The following is a 19,900-nucleotide window of genomic DNA, read 5'->3' on the forward strand; positions in this document are numbered from 1 at the left end:
TGCCATTTCTCAAGGACGCTCTGTTCCTTATGAGTTCCTGGAATATAGAAACAAGCAGAGCTGCATGCAGTTCTCGGGACTGAGATCACGGGAAAGAGCACCTGCTTGGATTCCCTTCAGTGACTCCCTTCAGTGACCTTTCACTTACAGGACTGTCCATTTTGTTGCAACTGATGGAATTTCATTCTTAATGGCTGAGTAATCATTTTATGAAAGATATGTAAGCATGCGTTTCTGCAAATAAAGTACCCTTGTTTCACTCGAGACTTGGGTCCCCCATGTCCTTCTTTTCTTTGCCTTCTTGTCGTTGACCCCAGTCCCCAGGTCCCCGTCTGCAAAGACCATTACAAGTGGCGCCTGAACAGGGACCTTGGCAAGCGGACGGAGTGACTGTGGGCCTACGGAGGTTGGTAAGTGCGGGGATATGGGACAAACGGCTGGAAAGCACCACCACTTTTCTACTTTACTTCATCATTTATTTAAAGTTCAAGGACTTTCAGTTTCACGTCAATGAATAGAGGCTTATCTCCAAACGGTGGTTGAACATACTCCCTGGTTCACCGTTGAAGACAGTTTCAATTTAAAAATTTGGAACCAGATTTTTAAAAATGTTAAACGAGCCTCAAGATGGGGAAAAAATATTCCAATAGATTTCCAGCCCTTATGGGCTCTTATTAAAGCTGTGATTCTGCCATTTCAAGGTAATTTTAGCCCTCTCCCCAAACCCCCGCACCTGATATTCGACAACAGGTTAAGCACTTGTTATATGTATACGAATTAGATGATGAAATTTTGCAAAAGGCCCAATTAAAACAACATAAAATATACCAAAATTTTCCCACCAGCCCTGCCCCAAATGCTCCTCCTCCCCCTCTTACAATGGACACAAAACCAAAAGTCCCCTCAATTCAAAAACAAGATGACCGTGACAATGATTCTTCCAAGGCTCTTTTTGACACTAAGGCTGACAATACTTTTTTCTTGATGACAATGATAAGCCTTTGGCACACACTTGTATTTATGAAAAAATACTATCCACTCATTCTCCTTCATGACGAAGGCTTTCTGAGTTACTGGCTTTGCAGTCTCGAATCTCTGAGGCTGATGGTTTCTCTGCTTTTCCTGTTTGAAAAATACTAACGCCCAAGGACAAATAATACCTCAATATGAAGACATTGATTTTTCTCACATGCAACAAATGAAAAAAGCTGTAACTATGTATGGCCCTCATTCGCTTTTTACTAAAAAGCTTCTAAATGCTATGGCATCTTCTATTGGAAATTTTGTTCCTTATGATTGGCGACTTTTGATAAGGGCTCTTCTTAAACCAGGAGAATATCTTCAAGTGGACAATGTGGTTTCAGGATGTGGCCCGAGATCATGCCAATTCTAATGCTTGAGCTGGCACTCCCCAAAACCAAATTACTTTTGAAATGTTAACCAGTACAGGGCAATTTGATGCTATAGAAACTCAAATACAAAGCCCTCCTTGGTGGAAAACTATCTTGACTGTAATAATTGTAGTCATCTTGTTCTTGCTGTTTGCTTTTTATATCTGTAACTATATAATGAACTTTGTATCTAAGTGGCTTAGGCATTTAAGTTACAAGTGATTGTTCATGCTCTGGCAATTTCCACTGCCTCCTCTAGCTATTACTCAGGGCCCCTGGATCAGAGACCCTCAATATGAGGATAAGGAGAATATGTTGCCTCAACAATTTAGGGTCTATGCCCCTTCCCAGCAGGAAGAAGTTACAGAACCATTTCTCCACCCCTTTCCCTGGCAACCATATTCTTCTAAAAGCAGGAGGAAATGAAAGACTTAAAGCTTAGGCAGGCAGTCCAGGGCCCTGGAAGGAGGAGGCAAACATTCTCACTCATGCTTTCCTTAAGCCTTGTGCAACAATGTATCTTGCCAGAGAACTGACCTTTCTGATTACACAGCACAATGCCTTACTCATAGAAATGCCTTTCTTAGGCTCTATGTTAATGATTATACCTGTAAAAAATCTTGCCTGGGAACCTATATTTCAAGACTTGTACCATGATTACACAGCAACAGTATATCTTGCCCAGAGACGTTGTCTGGAACCTGTTCTCCCTGGCTAATCTTGTACCAAAGTTATCTCAGGAAGTATGTCTTGGGAAAGGGCCTAATAGACCTCTTACAAGGTTGAGGTATTCTTTTTATCTATTCTCAGCAGCTAGTTGAGAAGTATATAAGGTCCCACTTAAACTAATGAGGTGGATACTTTTTCTATCCCCACAAACCCTCAGCCTTTTACTTGACTGATCTAGTTTGACTTCTAAAGGAATTACTGTTCACCCTGGAATAATTGATTCAGATTATAAGGGAGAAATTCAAATTATGATGTTATCTCAGATATTATGGCAATTCAAAAAGGGGGACAAAATTGCCCAACTACTTCTTTTGCCTTACATTTCTATTAACTCTCTACTAATGACATACAGAGAGGCAGATTTGGTAATACTGATCAAAAACAATCCTTATGGACACCAATAGTATCTAAATATACACGACCAAATATAAATATCAAAATTGATGACAAAAGATTTTTCTGGTCTTCTTGATACTGGATCCAATATTACCATTATTTCCAAACATTTATGGCCCAAACCTTGGCCTTTACAAAAAATTTCTTGCCAAATTACAAGAATATCTCAAACCAAAGTACAAGAGGTTTATCAAAATGTCCAAATATATCCATATGAGAGACCAAAAGGCCAGCCTACAACATTACAACCTTATGTGATAGATGCACTCCTTAGTTTAATAGGAAGAGATTTACTTATGCAATGGCAAATTCAAACATATATTCCACATTTTTCCTAGTGGCTACTTCTCATTTAATAAGCAATACAATTATTAAAGTAACTTGGAAAAATGACGAGCCTATTTGGACAGAACAATGGCCCCTTCCAAAAAAGAAATTAGAGGCTACTAAAGAACTTATAGATACACAATTAAAATTAAAGCATATTGAGGAATCTTATTCCCCTTGGAATTCTCCCATTTTTATGATAAAGAAGAAATCTAACAAATGGCATCTTTTAACAGACCTTCAAAAGGTTAATGCATCCATGAAACTTATGGGTGCATTACAACCAGGAATCCCATCACCTAACACTATTCCTCAAAACTGGCATATTATTCTTATGGATTTCCAAGATTGCTTTTTTACTATACCTTTACACCCTCTAGACAGAGAGAAAATTGCTTTCTTTCTCCCTTATCCTAATCATGTCAGGCCTCATAAATGGTATCAATGGACTGTATTGCCTCAAGGAATGATGAATTCTCCCACCATATGTCAATATTATGTAGCCAATGCTCTTGAACCCATAAGAAAGCAATTTCCTAACTTTCTTGTTATTTACTATATAGATAACATATTGTTTTCAACTCCATCTGTTTTAGAAACTCAACAGATATTTGACATAACTCAACAATGCTTAAAAGCTTGTAGATTAATCATTGCCCCTAAAAAGATTTAAACATCTACTCTTTACTATTACTTAAGATTTGTTGTTAATAGACAACATATTACTCCCCAACTAACACAGAGTCATGTTAATAAATTATCAACCTTGAATGATTTTCAAAAACTTTTAGGTTATATAAATTGGATTAGACCCTCTTTAGATGTTACATTTTGCCAACTGACTAATTTATTTAACACTTTAAAAAGAAATCCCAGTTTAAATAGCCCTCATTCACTTTCACAGTTCAGTTCAGTTCAGTCGCTCAGTCGTGTCCGACTCTTTGCAACCCCATGAATCGCAGCACGCCAGGCCTCCCTGTCCATCACAAAATCCTGGAATTTATTCAAACTCACGCCCTTCAGATCGGTGATGCCATCCAGTCATCTCATCCTCTGTCATCCCCTTCTCCTCCTGCCCCCAATCCCTCCCAGCATCAAGGCCTTTTCCAATGAGTCAACTCTTCACATCAGGTGGCCAAAGTAATGGAGTTTCAGCTTCAACATCAGTCCTTCCAATGAACACCCAGGACTGATCTCCTTTAGGATGGACTGGTTGGATCTCCTTGCTGTTCAAGGGACTCTCAAGAGTCTTCTCCTACACCACAGTTCAAAAACATCAATTCTTCGGCACTCAGCTTTCTTCACAGTCCAACTCTCACATCCATACATGACCACTGGAAAAACCATAGCCTTGACTAGATGGACCTTTGTTGGCAAAGTAATGTCTCTGCTTTTTAATATGCTATCTAGGTTGGTCAGAACTTTCCTTCCAAGGAGTAAGCGTCTTTTCATTTCATGGCTGCAGTCACCATCTGCAGTGATTTTGGAGCCCCAAAAAATAAAGTCTGACACTGTTTCCACTGTCTCCCCATCTATTTCCCATGAGGTGATGGGACCAGAGGCCATGATCTTAGTTTTATGAATGCTGAGCTTTAAGCCAACTTTTTCACTCTTCTCTTTCACTTTCATCAAGAGGCTCTTTAGCTCTTCTTCACTTTGTGCCATAAGGGTGGTGTCATCTGCATATCTGAGGTTATTGATATTTCTCCCGGCAATCTTGATTCCAGCTTGTACTTCTTCTAGCCCAGCGTTTCTCATGATGTACTCTGCATAGAAGTTAAATAAGCAGGGTGACAATATACAGCCTTGATGTACTCCTTTTCCTATTTGGAACGTGTTTGGTTCCATGTCCAGTTCTAACTGTTGTTTCCTGACCTGCATAGAGGTTTCTCAAGAGGCAGGTCAGGTGGTCTGGTATTCCCATCTCCTTCAGAATTTTCCACAGTTTATTGTGATCCACACAGTCAAAGGCTTTGGCATAGTCAATATAGCAGAAATAGATGTTTTTCTGGAACTCTCTTGCTTTTTCTATGATCCAGCGGATGTTGGCAATTTGATCTCTGGTTCCTCTGCCTTTTCTAAAACCAGCTTTAACATCTGGAAGTTCTCAGTTCACATATTGCTGAAGCCTGGCTTGGAGAATTTTGAGCATTACTTTACTAGCATGTGAGATGAGTGCAATTGTATGGTAGTTTGAGCATTCTTTGGGATTGCCTTTCTTCACTTTCACAAGAGACATACACAAAAAAACTCTAATAAAAAATAAATTACAAAAACAGTTTCTTACTTGTATTAGACTTGATTTACCTCTAGAGTTATTTATACTCCCCTCTCTCCATTCTCCCATAAGACCTCTTACCCAACAAGAACACCTGATAGAATGGATCTATACCCATTTTAAAGGGACAAAGTCACTTATGCCCTATCTTGATTTGATCGCTCTAATAATTATCAATGGGAGAAACAGAACTAAGACTCTAATTGGTTCCAATCCTCAGAAAATTGTAATACCTATTAAGAAATCTCAATTATGAGAATACACTACAAACTTCTACCAATTTCCAAATAGCTTTTCTGGAATATTTTGGAGAAATTTCATTTCATTAGCCTTCTAACAAACTCTGGAATTTCTTCAAAAATACTGAATTTATTATCTCTCACATTGTCACATCACAACCTATACCTCAAGCTAATGTTTTCTATATAGATGGGACTAAAAACGCCAAGGCCTCATTCTGGTCTATCAAAGAATATAAAGTCTTTTATATTAAATTTCATTCTGCTCAACAAAATGAATTATATACTCTTATTCTAGGAGAGCCAACCAGTCCATCCTAAAGGAGATAAGTCCTGGGTGTTCATTGGAAGCACTGAAGTTGAAGCTGAAACTCCAATACTTTGGCCACCTCATGCGAAGAGTTGACTCATTGGAAAAGACCCTGATGCTGGGAGGGATTGGGGGCAGGAGGAGAAGGGGATGACAGAGGATGAGGTGGCTGGGTGGCATCACCGACTCTATGGACATGAGTTTGAGTAAACTCCAGGAGTTGTTGATGGACAGGGAGGCCTTGCATGCTGCGATTCATGGGGTTGCAAAGAGTCAGACATGACTGAGCGACTGAACTGAACTGAACTGAACTAATTCAAGTTATTCATGTACATCCTTACCCTATGAATATAGTCTCTGACTCCTTATATTCAGTTTTTATATTAGGAAATATAGAAACCTCTATTATAAATTCCAATCAGCGTATTATTCAACAACTTTTTCTCGAACTGCAGTCTCTTATTAGAGACTGCACTTCCCCCATTTATATTACCCATATTCAAACACATTCCTGCTTTTCTGACCCTACGACTCATGGTAATAAGCAAGCTGATAAACTTGTTTCTTTTGCTACTCCCAAGGATCAACATGCTCTATTGCACAATAGTGCTGGCTCCTTACACCAAATTTAGAAAATTCCATACGGCCATGCTAAAGAAATCATTAATAATTGCTCTACTTGTAGACCCCTACATCTTTGATTCATTGCACAGGGTGTTAATCCTTGAGGATTACAACTCAATAAATTATGGCAAATGGACGTAATTCATTGCCCTGGACTTTCTCCATCTTCTTTCCTACATGTCTGGATCAACACAAATTCTTTTATATGGGTCACATTTTTTCAAGGTGAGGCTACATGACACGTTATAACCCACCTATTAACTTGTTTTGCAATAATGGGAACTCCCGACCTTTATAAAAACAGACAATGGCCCTGCCTATACTTCTAGGCAATTCAAACAGTTTTTACAATCTTTTTCTATTAAACATGTTACAGACATTCCTTACAATCCACAAGCACAGGGCATAATTTAACAAACACACCTCACACTAAAACTACAAATAAAAAATAATTTAAAGGGGAATACACAGGAACATTTCTATCTTCCTTATCCAGAGCAGATTTTACTAGATCTCAACACTATATACTCTCTAATCCTATAACTATTGCTAATACAGCTTTACTTGTTTTAAATTTGTTAAACTTACCGCAAGGAGATATCTTGACATGAGCAGAAAAACATTTCGAGGAATTGAAGGATACCTCTCTTCCTCTGCCCATTTGGTATCAAGATGGGCTAACTAAGCAATGGAAATCTGGGAAATTAATCTTACAGGGAAAGGGGTATGCTTGTATTTCTCCAGATGGATCCAACGAACTCAATTGGCTTCCTCTTCAGAAGATCTGCCCCAGGGGAGCCTCCGGTGTTCAAAATAAAGATGAAAAGACAAAACCCCCGGGAGGAAGAAATTCCAGTACAGGCCATGGCGGCTCTAAAAATCTCCAAGAAGAACCGCCCTCAATGTCATCAACCTCATGATCTCCCTACTTGGGAACAAATAATATAGCAACAAATAACAAATAAGAACCCTTACTAATCAAGCTGGAAATCTGCTTGCTTTTGCTTCTCCTGCTCAAGCTGAATTAATTAATCAAACTTACTGGGCCTATATACCCAACCCCCCTTTACTGAAGGTTGTAAAATGGACAGATAAAGGAATGATCGTATCCACCAATGACTCAGTACATATGCCTCCTCCTTAGAGCTTGGAGGGGTCCTCTCATCCTGAGAAAGGAAGACTAATTAAGATTTCTCTAGGGTATGAAGTCCTTCCTCTATGCATGGGTCCAACAGAATTATGCATTAACATTAGCCAACAAACATGGGCTTTAGTTCTGCCTCCAAAGAAGAACTTTCAGACATTGCTTGGACTGTTTACTGCCCTTTCATTCTATAAGAACCATGTCAACTGAAACTCTAGGAAAAAGACAAAAATCATTATGCAAAGGGTTTACATATAAGAACTTTAAATGTACTCCTGTTCATTGGGACAGATGTCAAGCTAAATCAGGAAAATTAATGTTTGTGGCCAATTACAACATTGATGATTGGGGACCCCATCCTATATGGTTGTCTAACTGCTCAGATGATATTAACAGCACTGTATGTGATTATGCTACTCAAGTAGCATAGAAGGTTACTAATACTACAATGGAACATTACCATGACAAAGGACTTCTTGGCTGGCTTGACGGTGGAATGGCACCCCCTCACCCTCGAATCATCCTCAATAAAAGGATTGGGCCTGAACAATAGGACATCTGGAAACTTTCTGCAGGCACTGAAGAACTTGGAACTTAGACTGGATATTTTAACTGGATAATAGTCAGAGTAACTATTCCTTTTGTTTTAATCATTCATATTTTGTACAAGCTTGTGTTCCCCTTCATTTTGTTATAGCTATATGGAACTTGCAGTTTAATAAGACTTTATGTTCTATGACTTGTACAGATTGCAAATTATGTCCTTGTCTTAATTCCTCTGTTTCTTTGAAAAATGAATCCCTTTTTATTCTTCGATCTCGACGTAACCTATGGTTGCCAGTAGATCTCCAATGACCCTGGGAAGAGGGTCCCATGGCAAGACTTGCCTCCTGGCTACTTCCTAAATTACTTCAGTGATCTAAATGATTCATTGGAGATTAATTCTTGGCATTTAGGGATTAATAGCCATTTGCACTACTGCCGCTGTCACAGACATTGCTTTATAAATCTCAATTCAAACACACAACTTTATTCAAAATTGGACCAAAGATGCTCATACTATGTGGACCACTCAGGTTCAGATAAATGAGGAAGTTCAAGATGAAATACAGGAAATAAAAACAGCCATCCAATGGGTTGGAGATCAATTAATAGATTTACAAAAACAAGTTATACTAAAATGTGACTGGAATTCTACTCAATTTTGTATTACCCCTTTTCAGTTCAACTATAGTACCTACAATTGGGAACAAATCAAATTTCATTAGCAAGACATACATGATCATTCTTCCTTAAATGTACAATTCAAAAAGAAATCTTTGAAACCTTCTCTAAGAGCCTACCCTCTTCCAACAATTTGGAAACCTTAGCTGAACAGCTAGCTGATCAATTATCTGTGCTAGACCCTCGAGGATGGTTTCGAAGCATTACACATAGTATTGGATCTGGAGCTATAACGCTGATAATTATCCTGGGGATTATATTTGTAGTATACTTATGCCTTTCAACTAACATTGTTCAAACTAAATAAACTCAATTGGTCAGGGTCTGTTTCACAAAAAGGATCTACAGTCACCCCCAATTATGAAAAAATAAAAAAGGGGGAATTGTCAGGGGACATTCAACTTTAAGGGATCAAATATGTGGCATTTTCTTCCTCTGTGTACCATTTCTCAAGGACTCTCTGTTCCTTATCAGTTCCTGGGATACAGGAAAGAGCAGAGCTGCATGCAGTTCTTGGACTGAGATCATGGGGAAGGGCACCTGCTTGGATTCCCTTCAGTGACTCCCTTCAGTGACCTTTTACTTACAGGACTATCCATTTTGTTGCAACTGATGGAATTTCATTCTTAATGGCTGAGTAATCATTTTATTGAAGATATATAAGCATGCGTTTCTGCAAATAAAGTACCCTTGTTTCACTCGAGACTTGGGTCCCCCATGTCCTTCTTTTCTTTGCCTTCTTTTCATCGACTCCAGTCCCCAGGTCCTGGTCTGTAAAGACCATAACAGAAGGTTTGCTGTTTTATTACAAAGATTGTACTTCACCAAGCAACTGAGTTCAGACTTACATCCCCAAAACTGAATTTATCTCTGGAAATTCAGAGAATAGGAAAATTAAGAGGGGGTGGATGGTAGCAATTAGATAAAATTCTAAGTCCTGAAGGGCTTTAGTCTGGTGACTCCACTGCAATAGTGTCGGTAGAACCCCAACTAAGCCTATTCTATTTCCCCAATTACTGGATCATTATGCTTTTTCTCTCCCTTCAGCTGATTGCAACCAGGTCATCTGACCAAGTGAATCGCTAAATTGAGCATTTTGAGTCTTCCTCTTAGGGATGTTGTCATGGCTGTGTGTGTGTCCAAAACCATCACTCACCGTCAAGGGCTCCTTCAGGCTGCCCACAGGTAAACACTCCTTTTTGTCTCCTCATCTGTTGTTTACATGGTAACACTCTGTTGTGGTGGGTCCCTGAGTCTGAACACATACTTCCAGACTACATAGATGTTGGCTCTTCTACCCAAAGCCAAAAGCATAGTGCAACACATATCTTCAATCCATTTATGCTGAAACACATTAAAAGAGAAATGCTCTTTCTCTGTTTCTCTACATGTTTGGTTGGTTCATTGGTTGTTTCCATGGGAGTGGAGATGAGAAGAGTATGAATAGATGTGGGCAAAACTATCTCAGCGAGCTTGGCAATTTTGTCAAACAATAAATTTACACTTAAAGGGAAACAGCTAATCTTTAAAGGAATTTTTGGCATACATTATTAAACTTTTTAAGAGGGAATATAAAATAGCTAGATTTCAACTTTAATCACATGCTACTTCTCTGGGCTGTGCTACAACTTAATCACAGGGTGTTTCTGTTAGATTATTATAAGATCTGCTTAAAGAATCATATCCAAATCAGAGTTCTTTTGACTATGTACACTATCACTTAAAACTCATAGATAGATAGATAGCATCACCAACTCAATGGACATGAATTTGAGCAAACTCTGAGAGATTAGTGAAGGTCAGAGGAGCCTGGCATACAGTCCATGGGGTAGCAAAGAGTGGGCCACAACTTAGCGACTAAACAACAACTGTAATTATATCCAACCACAGCATTCACAACAACAACAACAACAAATAACTATTTAAAACCAGTTCATTTTTATCACATATCTACTTAGTTTGGAAGTTACTTAGCATTAGATTGAATTGTAATAAAACTCAAATACAAACAACATAAAGTAATATTATTTGTAAAGTGTTCTTAAATATAAAACAAAAAATGTAAATGAGCCTCCAAAGAGTTAATAATCTCCTGAACCAAAATGAACAGTAATATTGTACAGAGGGAAACAAGATTGGTCTTAAAGCTTCTACAATATGGATGGTTCCACAGCCTCTTTCGGTACTTGCAGGCTATTTCTCAGGAAAGAATAAAGTAACAACAAAAATAAAATCAAAGCTGGGTGGCTTTGGTAGGAAATAACACATGAATGCTCTGATGAATCTATGATGTTCTTTTTGTTCTCCCTTCCCATTTAGCTCATATTTGAAAATCTCTAAACAACTTGGCTCCTTCCCAGAGGTTTGCATCAGTCCCAGCTTCCACGCTGTCAGATCTGAAGGAGGGCAGGGTGCAGGACCCAGGGGCTGCAGGACTATGTGACTTCTCTCTAGGAATCAAAGGGACAGTGCTGAAAAGTCAGTAGAGAGGAGTAGGCCAGGCTAATGATTATTCCCACTGGATCATTCTGTCACTTGTAAGCAGCTCCTCTCAGAAGGCTCTTTGTCTTCTCGCTTTAGTAAAGTTATATTTTAACTTAACCTTTACATTGGGTGACTCCATGCTTCACCAAACTCCCACCCAAGCACTCCTCTCAAGTCTTTTGATCACACAATGCCTTGTCTGACCTGTTGGTTTTTTTCTTAGATTGAAGAAGTAGGAATGAAGACTAAATCACAAATGACTAAAACTTTTCTCCAGCTTCCCTTTCAGTAACCCTGTGAGCTGACTGCATGAACAAGATAGCATCTGAAAAAAGATCCCAAGTCAGCAAACTTGCACAAAATGGGAGACGGTGAAGAATCTGACCTTCTAACTCAATGATTAACTAAGATTATCTCTTCTTTTCTTCCCTTTAAAAAGTTTCATGGCCAAGCAGAATCTTTGAAGTTGGTTCTGGGACTTCCCCAGTGGCTCAGCAGTAAAGAGCCACTTCATCTGCCTGCAATGCAGGAGACATGGTTATTTCCCTGGGTCAAGAAGATTCCCTGGAGAAGGAAATGGCAACTCACTCTAGTATTCTTGCCTGGAGAATCCCATGGACAGAGGAGCCTGGCGGGCTACAGTCCGTGGGGTCACAAAGAGTCAGACACAACTGAGCATGAAACTGGGACACAAGTTTGCCTTCTCCCCAGGCTTCCAGCCTCCTGAATAAAATAACCTTTCCTTTTTCATGGCAAACAGATGGGGAAACAATGGAAACAGTAACAGACTTTATCTGGGAGGGGGCTCCAAAATCACTGCAGATGGTGACTGAAGCCTTGAAATTAAAGACGCTTGCTCCTTGGAAGAAAAGCTATGACAAACCTAGAAAACATACTAAAAAGCAAAGACATTACTTTACTGACAAATGTCCATATAGTCAAAGTTATGGTTTTTCCAGTAGTCATGTACGGATGTAAGAGCTGAACCATAAAGACTGATGAACACAGAAGAATTGATGCTTTTGAACTGTGGTGTTGGAGAAGACTCTTGAGAGTCCCTTGGACTGCAAGGAGATCCAACCAGTCAATCCTAAAGGAAATCAGTCCTGAATATTCATTGGAAGGACTGCTGATGAAGCTGAAGCTCCAACACTTTGGCCACCTAATGTGAAGAACTGATTCATTGAAAAAGACCCTGAATCTGGGAAAGATTAGAGGCAGGAGGAGATGGGGACGACAGAGGGCAAAATGGTTGGATGGCATCACTGACTCAATGGACATGAGTTTGAGCAAACTCCAGGAGATAGTGAAGGACAGGGAAGGCTGGCATGCTGCATTCCAAGGAGTCACAAAGAGTCAGACACGACTGAACTTCCTTTTTCAACCAACACTCATCTCTTGAATATTGGCTTTCTAGCTGAAAACAGCCGAACCTCCATTTGGTAACAACGTGAGTGTGAAAACAGAGACTCAAAGTTCCCTCCTCTCAAATTCCAGTCTTAACTATACAAATTAACTCCTTTATGTCTGTATAACTGTTCCAGGTGTGGCAGCTTTGTTGTGTGATGAGTGGAGGTTAGATGCTTCCCCTTGCCACTTTCTAAGGTGAACCCAAAAAAGCTATTCAGTCATTCTAAAGATTCTGATGCTCATCTGTGAAAGCTAACATTCTCTACTTCACAGGATTGTCTGAAGATGAAGTTTCGTATTGGACGAACATGTTGGAACACAATGCCTGACTCAAAACAGTTTTTGAAAGACACACATTTCTAATGGCTACTTCCTTCCTCCCCGTGGACTCACCTCTCCATTATGCTCACAACCTCATGGCCTCCCAGCTCTTTGGGGACATGATACCAACAGCTATTTTTTCTCTCTCCTATCTCATCAAACTCTCCTTTCCTGATGAAAAGTCAATAAGCATTCATTGAATACGTAGTTAGTAAATGCCAGGCACTTTTTTACATGTTATCTTAACCTAACCCTAACCTCTCCTGGAGCTATCAGTCTATCTCTCTTCCCTTTATGATGAATCCTCTGCCATGTGGCTACAGTAAGGGAATCCATATGAAGGAACATAACTGGGGTGTACTCAGTGCTAGGTTTGGACAGGCATAGTGTAACGGGATAGCAAAACAGTCCTGAAATGCTACTGATATAGATCAGTGGATCTTAACATATTGAGAATCAAGTGTTTTTTAAGACTCTGATGGAGGGAAATGGCCTCTATTTTCTCGAAACTGTGAATTTGAACATGCAATCTAAATTTCAAGCACAGTATCTAGACAACCTCCTTTACACAAGACAAGATTCGGACTAAATCTGAATCCCAATTCTGTCGCTAAATCCGTCTCTAGTCTAAAAGTGGGGGGGAGGTGTAAGGATTAAACAAGATAATATACTTAAAATGCTTGGATCAATGTCTGATAAATTAAGCACTGAAGAATATATTTCATTGTTAATGGATTAAACAAGATAATATACTTAAAATGCTTGGATCAATGTCTGATAAATTAAGCACTGAAGAATATATTTCATTGTTAATATGACAGAACCAAGCCCAAACATATCTATTACATCAAGAAATACATGGGCTTAACTTGCTTATTAAAACAAAGATATTTTTCCAGGTAATTCATGAAACAAATCTCAATATAGGCTGTGTATAAAAGACATACTAAATACAAAGACTAAAATTAAAGAATGAGCAATGATATTCTTAACATATATGCAAAAAAAGCAAAAGTCATGATCGTAGTATCTGACAAGGTAAAGTTCAGAGTTAAATGCAGTATACAAGACATTGAAAGGTACTTCAAAGGTACTAAAGAGAATAATTCAAAGTGAAAACACAAGTGTTACACATTTTTATGCACCCAATTGAAGTAAGGCAATTTCATAAAACAGAAAATTCAGGAGGTGCAAAGATAAACAGGTAGAAGCATTCAAGTAATAGGAATTCATTTCTCTCCCCAGTCCAAGGTACAGCAAGATGAAAAGCATAAGAAAGGATTTAGAAGACTTAAATAATGCTTTCAAAAAAAGGAGATGGTATGGATTAGATTTAAGGGACTAGATCTCATAGACACAGTGCCTGATGAACTATGGACGGAGGTTCAGGACATTGTACAGTAGGCAAGGGTCAAGACCATCCAAAAGAAAGAGAAAGGCAAAAAAGCAAATGGTTGTCTGAGGATAACTTACAAATAGCCGTGAAAAGAAGAGAAGCAAAAGGCTAAGGAGAAAAGGAAAGATATACCCATTTGAATGCAGAGTTCCAAAGTAGAGCAAGGAGACATAAGAAAGCTTTCCTCAGTGATCATTGCAAATAAATAGAGAAAAACAATAGAATGGGAAAGACTAGAGATCTTGTCAAGAAAATTAGAGATACCAAGGGAACATTTCATGCAAAGAAGAGCACAATAAAGGACAGAAATGGTATGGACCTAACAGAAACAAAAGATATTAAGAAGAGGTAGCAAGAATACACAGGAAAACTCTACCGAAAAAAGATCTTCATGACCCAGATAATCACAATGGGATGATCACTCATCTAGAGCCAGACATCCTGGAATTCGAAGTCAAGTGGGCCTTAGGAAACATCACTATGAACAAAGCTAGTGGAAGTGGTGGAATTCCAGTTGAGCTATTTCAAATCCTAAAAGAGGATGCTGTGAAAGTGCTGCACTCAATATGCCAGCAAATTTGGAAAACTCAGCAGTGGCCACAGGACTGGAAAAGGTCAGTTTTCATTTCAATACCAAAGAATGTTCAAATTACCACACAATTGCACTTGTCTCACATGCTAGTAAAGTAATGCTCAAAATTCTCCAAGCCAGGCTTCAACAGTACATGAACTGTGAACTTCCAGATGTTCAATTTGGTTTTTAAAAAGGCAGAGGAACCAGAGATCAAACTGCCAACATCCATTGGAAAATCAAAAAAGCAAGAGAGTTCCAGGAAAATATCCACTTCTACTTTATTGACTATGCCAAAGCATTTGCCTGTGAGGATCACAACAAACTCTGGAAAATTCTTCAAGAGATGGGAATACCAGATCACCTGACCTGCCTCTTGAGAAATATGTAGGCAGGTCAGGAAGCAACAGTTAGAACTGGACATGGAACAACAGACTGGTTCCAAATAGGGAAAGGAGTACGTCAAGGCTGTATATTGTCACACTGCTTATTTAACTTGTATGCAGAGTACATCACGAGACATGCTGGGCAGGAGGAAGCACAAGCTGGAATCAAGTTTACCAGGAGAAATATCAATAACCTCAGATATGCAGATGACATCACCCTTATGGAAGAAAGTTAAGAACTAAAGAGCCAATTGATGAAAGTGAAAGAGGAGAGTGAAAAAGTTGGCTTAAAGTTCAATAAGATCATGGCATCCGGTCCCATAACTTCATGGCAAATAGATGGGGAAACACTGGAAATAGTGGCTGACTTTATTTTTTTGGGCTCCAAAATCACTGAAGATGGTGACTGCAGCCATGAAATTGAAAGATGCTTACCGCTTGGAAGGAAAGTTATGACTAAGCTAGACAGCACATTAAAAAGCAGAGACATTACTTTGCCAACAAAGGTCCATCTAGTCAAGGCTATAGTTTTTCCAGTGGTCATGTATGGATGTGAGAGTTGGACTATAATGAAAATTTAGTGCAGAAGAATTGATGCTTTTGAACTGTGATGTTGGAGAAGACTCTTGAGAGTCCCTTGGACTGCAAGGAGATCCAATCAGCCCATCCTAAAGGAGATCAGTCCTGGGTGCTCATTGGAAGGACTGATGTTTGAAGTTGAAACTCCAATACTTTGGCCACCTGATGCGAAGAGCTGACTCATTTGAAAAGACCCTGATGTTGGGAAAGATTGAAGGCAGGAGGAGAAGGGGGTGACAGAGGATGAGATGGTTAGATGGCATCACCGACTCAATGGACATGAGTTTGGGTAAACTCCAGGAGTTGGTGATGGACAGGGAGGCCTGGCGTGCTGCGGTTCATGGGGTCACAAAGAGTCAGACAGGATTGAGTGACTGAACTGAACTGTACTGAAACCTTTGTTGTTGTTTAGTCGCTCAGCTGTGTCCAACTCTTTGCATCAGATGGCCAAAGTATTGGAGCTCTAGCCTCAGTATCAGTCCTTCCAGTGAATATTCAAGTTTAATTTCCCTTAGAATTGACTGGTTTGATCTCCTTGCTGTCCAAGGAACTCTCAAGGGTCTTCTCCAGCACCACAGTTCAAAGACATCAGTTCGTTGGTGCTCAACCTTTGTTATTGTCCAGCTGTCACATTATTCGTACATGACTACTGGAAAAACCATAACTTTGAGTATACAAACCTTTGTAGACAAAGTAATGTCTCTGCTTTTTAATACTCTGCCTAGGTTTGTCATTGCTTTTCTTCCAAGGAGCAAGACTAATCCTTGCATCTCCTTATAACTAGAAAAGCACTAAATTCCTTCATGGTGACATCAGCTCCCCATCATGATTCTGTTGAACTCTCCCTTCACCAAAATCATATATATTGACCTTCCCCCACTACATCTTTGGAGCAGTTTCTCAGAGGTATTTGAGGTGCTGCTTTCTGGGCTGCAGTCCTCATTTTGCCCTCAAATAAAACTTAACTCGCAACTCTCACGTTGTGCATCTTTTTTAGCCAACAAGCAGGGTAACATAAGTACCAACTGACACATATAGCATAGATTTAAAACACATTTCTGAGATTATTTGGTGGCTGAAGTGGTACAGAATCTGCCTGCAGTGTAGGAGGTGTGGGTTCGATCCATGGGTCAGGAAGATCTCCTGGAGAAGAAAATGGCAACCTACTTCAGTATTCTTGCCTGGGAAAGTTCATGGACAGAGGAACCTGGCAGACTATTATTCATGGGGTTGCAAAGAGTTGGACATGACTGAGCGACTACATAACAACCATCTTTACACTATGTGTGGCAATCTGTTAGCAAGATAGTTTTAAAACTATATAGCAACATAAAAGATGTTTAGAGAAAAGTAAGTCATAAGCTACTACACTAACACAGAAACTTATGTTCTATTTTCATAAGCAAATATTGTATATATGGACAATTTTGTATCTTTTACTTATCACTAATTCATATCTTTCAGTGTTTGATTCCTTTTAAGATTTTTATAATCAGAAAGACAATCGGTAAGCAAGACATCTTGAAAATTTAAAATATATGATTGTCAAAGTTTTTTAAATTGTGAGCTCACACAAATTTGGTCAAAATAGAAATTATTTTTAAAGACATTTTAAAAATCTTTTACTTTTTATAAATGTTAGGCAAAGCCCATGCATTCATATTACCCTCACCTGGCACTCACCTTTGTGCTCAATTCTCCCTCATTTGTTCCCCATACCTGATCCTTTCCACATCATGCCTGACTGTGAATGCGATTTGCATTTGTTTACTTCTCTAACTCTTCTTAAGACTAAGTCTTCATCATCTCTCATCGGGAATACTGCCTAGTCTCCCAACAGATGTTCTGTTTTCACTCTTGCCAGCCTCTGAGCCATTCCATACACAGCAACCACGCTGATGTCTCAAAGATGAAGAACAAAGAGAGTCACAACCCTGCTTGGCCCCCTTCAATAGCTTCAGACTGCTCTTTAAATAAATCCAAGTCTTAAACTCAGCCTCTGAGCCCGGCATCTTCAAGCTCCTACTATGTCCTCAGCATCATCTTTCCACTCCTTGCTCATCCTTCCCTTGGATTTGCACATGGTGCTCCTCTGGCCTTGAACTTTTCCCCAGCACTCTCTTCTTGGTTCTGTCTCATGGTTTAGGATTCAAGTTAAGTGCCGCCATTTTCTTTCTCTCACCACCACATCCATTCTCTCCACAGTACCTATCATGTGTGATTGCATATATACTTATTCACGTGATTGTCTTTGTTTCTGCCCCAGGCTCTAAGCTACATGAGACCAGGACCTTCACTTTGCTAGAACATTCCCTCTTACAGAGCAGGCCCTTGGTCAATCCTGACTGAATCAATGAATGAGTGGAATGTACAGTAGGACAGTTTTCCTCAAAAGCTTGCAGATAGCCACAGAAGAGATCTGTTTTTCAACTCATGTTCTGATTCAGTAGATCTGAGATCTGGCCTGAGATTTGGTGTTTCTGACAAGTTCTTGGGTGACATCAAAGCTGCCAGTGCCTAATTCACATTTTGACTAGCAAGGTCAGAGGGATTATAAAGATGAATGATAGTGGTGTTTGTCCTTATGATCTGGTAAAGAAGTTGCCTCAGAAAAATGGTCTAAAACACCACAACTATCATGACTTTCATTGGTACAGGAAACCTGTAAGACCTGAAACTGTTTGAAATTGGTGTCAACGTTGATCTTACCCTGACAGTACATAAAACCAACATAAAGAAATGTCTAGATATAATAAAATCATTCAAAGAGTTATAATAAAACAAAAAATTTACAAGAAGCAATTGGTAATTCAGTCTATAGGAATAGAGATGCTTTTTTCACAAAGCAGTAAATATCATGGGACAGACAGACGGGAATTTGAATTTCATTTTGCCCTTGAATAGTTGAGCAACCTTAAGTGATTCATATTCTCTGAATCTCAGTTTCATCATTTATCAATCAGGGCAAGTGATATCCACCTTAGAGATGAGCAGATGAAGTGGGTCTCTCATATCAGTTAAATAACTGTGCCTGGTATCTGGTAGTCCTTATCAGACTCCTGTTCCTTCCTTAGGTAGAACATTTGCCTTATAACATTAATTTCCCAGGGGGAGAGAGAACCAATTTTTGAGTGTATGTTTGGCACATTTACCATCTCAGAGGGAAAAAAAAGTTAGGAAAACAAATAACTATGCAGATTAAAAGCAAGCATTTTGGCTTAAATGAACACCAGATTGTGAATTAGAAAAGCAAAGATGTGGTCCAGGATTCAACACAAACTAAATGTGAGACATCAGACATATTATTTGACACCCCTGGCCTGGGCCTCTGTATTATTTCTAAATCATTGTATGTGCATACATGCATGCTCAGTTGCGTCCAACTCTATGTGACCCCTACCAATTGCAGCCCACAGTCCATGTCCGTGGAATTTTCCAAGAATACTGGAGTGGGTTGCCATTTCCCACTCCAGTGGATCTTCTTGACACAGGGGTCAAACACACGTCTCCTGAGTCTCCTGCATTGAAATGCAGACTCTACCACTGTACCATTTGAGAATCTCCCAAAGTTTCTAGTAAGGAATTGGTAAAAAGAGGTGATTAAAAATATCAACAAATATGTTTATTTGCAAAGAATGAAGCCAGGGACATTGAAGCACCTACTTGAATTCAAATAACCCAAGGGCTTAATTCCATGAATATTCAATAGTATGTTGAGGTATAAAGGCAAGGTATATAGGAAAAAAGACATAGAAGAGAATTGAAAGCCATTTATAATGAAGCAGGAGGGTTTGAAGCATAAAAGCAGTCATTTCCAATACACAAATTAATTTTTCAGCATTTAAATAGAGAGATAACTTCACAACTCTAGTCGAGCAGTTTTTTCACTCACTTTTTTCATTATTACATAGAAATGTTATAATTATTTTAAAGGATTTATAGATTTATTTTTTATTTTCTCCAAATTGTTCCTATTTTCTGTATTTTTAAGACATATTTAAGTTAATATTCTAAGTTATGACAACTTAATAACATATATAACAACTAGAATTCTGGCTGTCAGTGAAAATGGGCATGTCTGTATAATCTAG

This window comes from Odocoileus virginianus, chromosome 23 (assembly GCF_023699985.2).
Source record: "Odocoileus virginianus isolate 20LAN1187 ecotype Illinois chromosome 23, Ovbor_1.2, whole genome shotgun sequence".
NCBI lineage: Eukaryota > Metazoa > Chordata > Mammalia > Artiodactyla > Cervidae > Odocoileus > Odocoileus virginianus.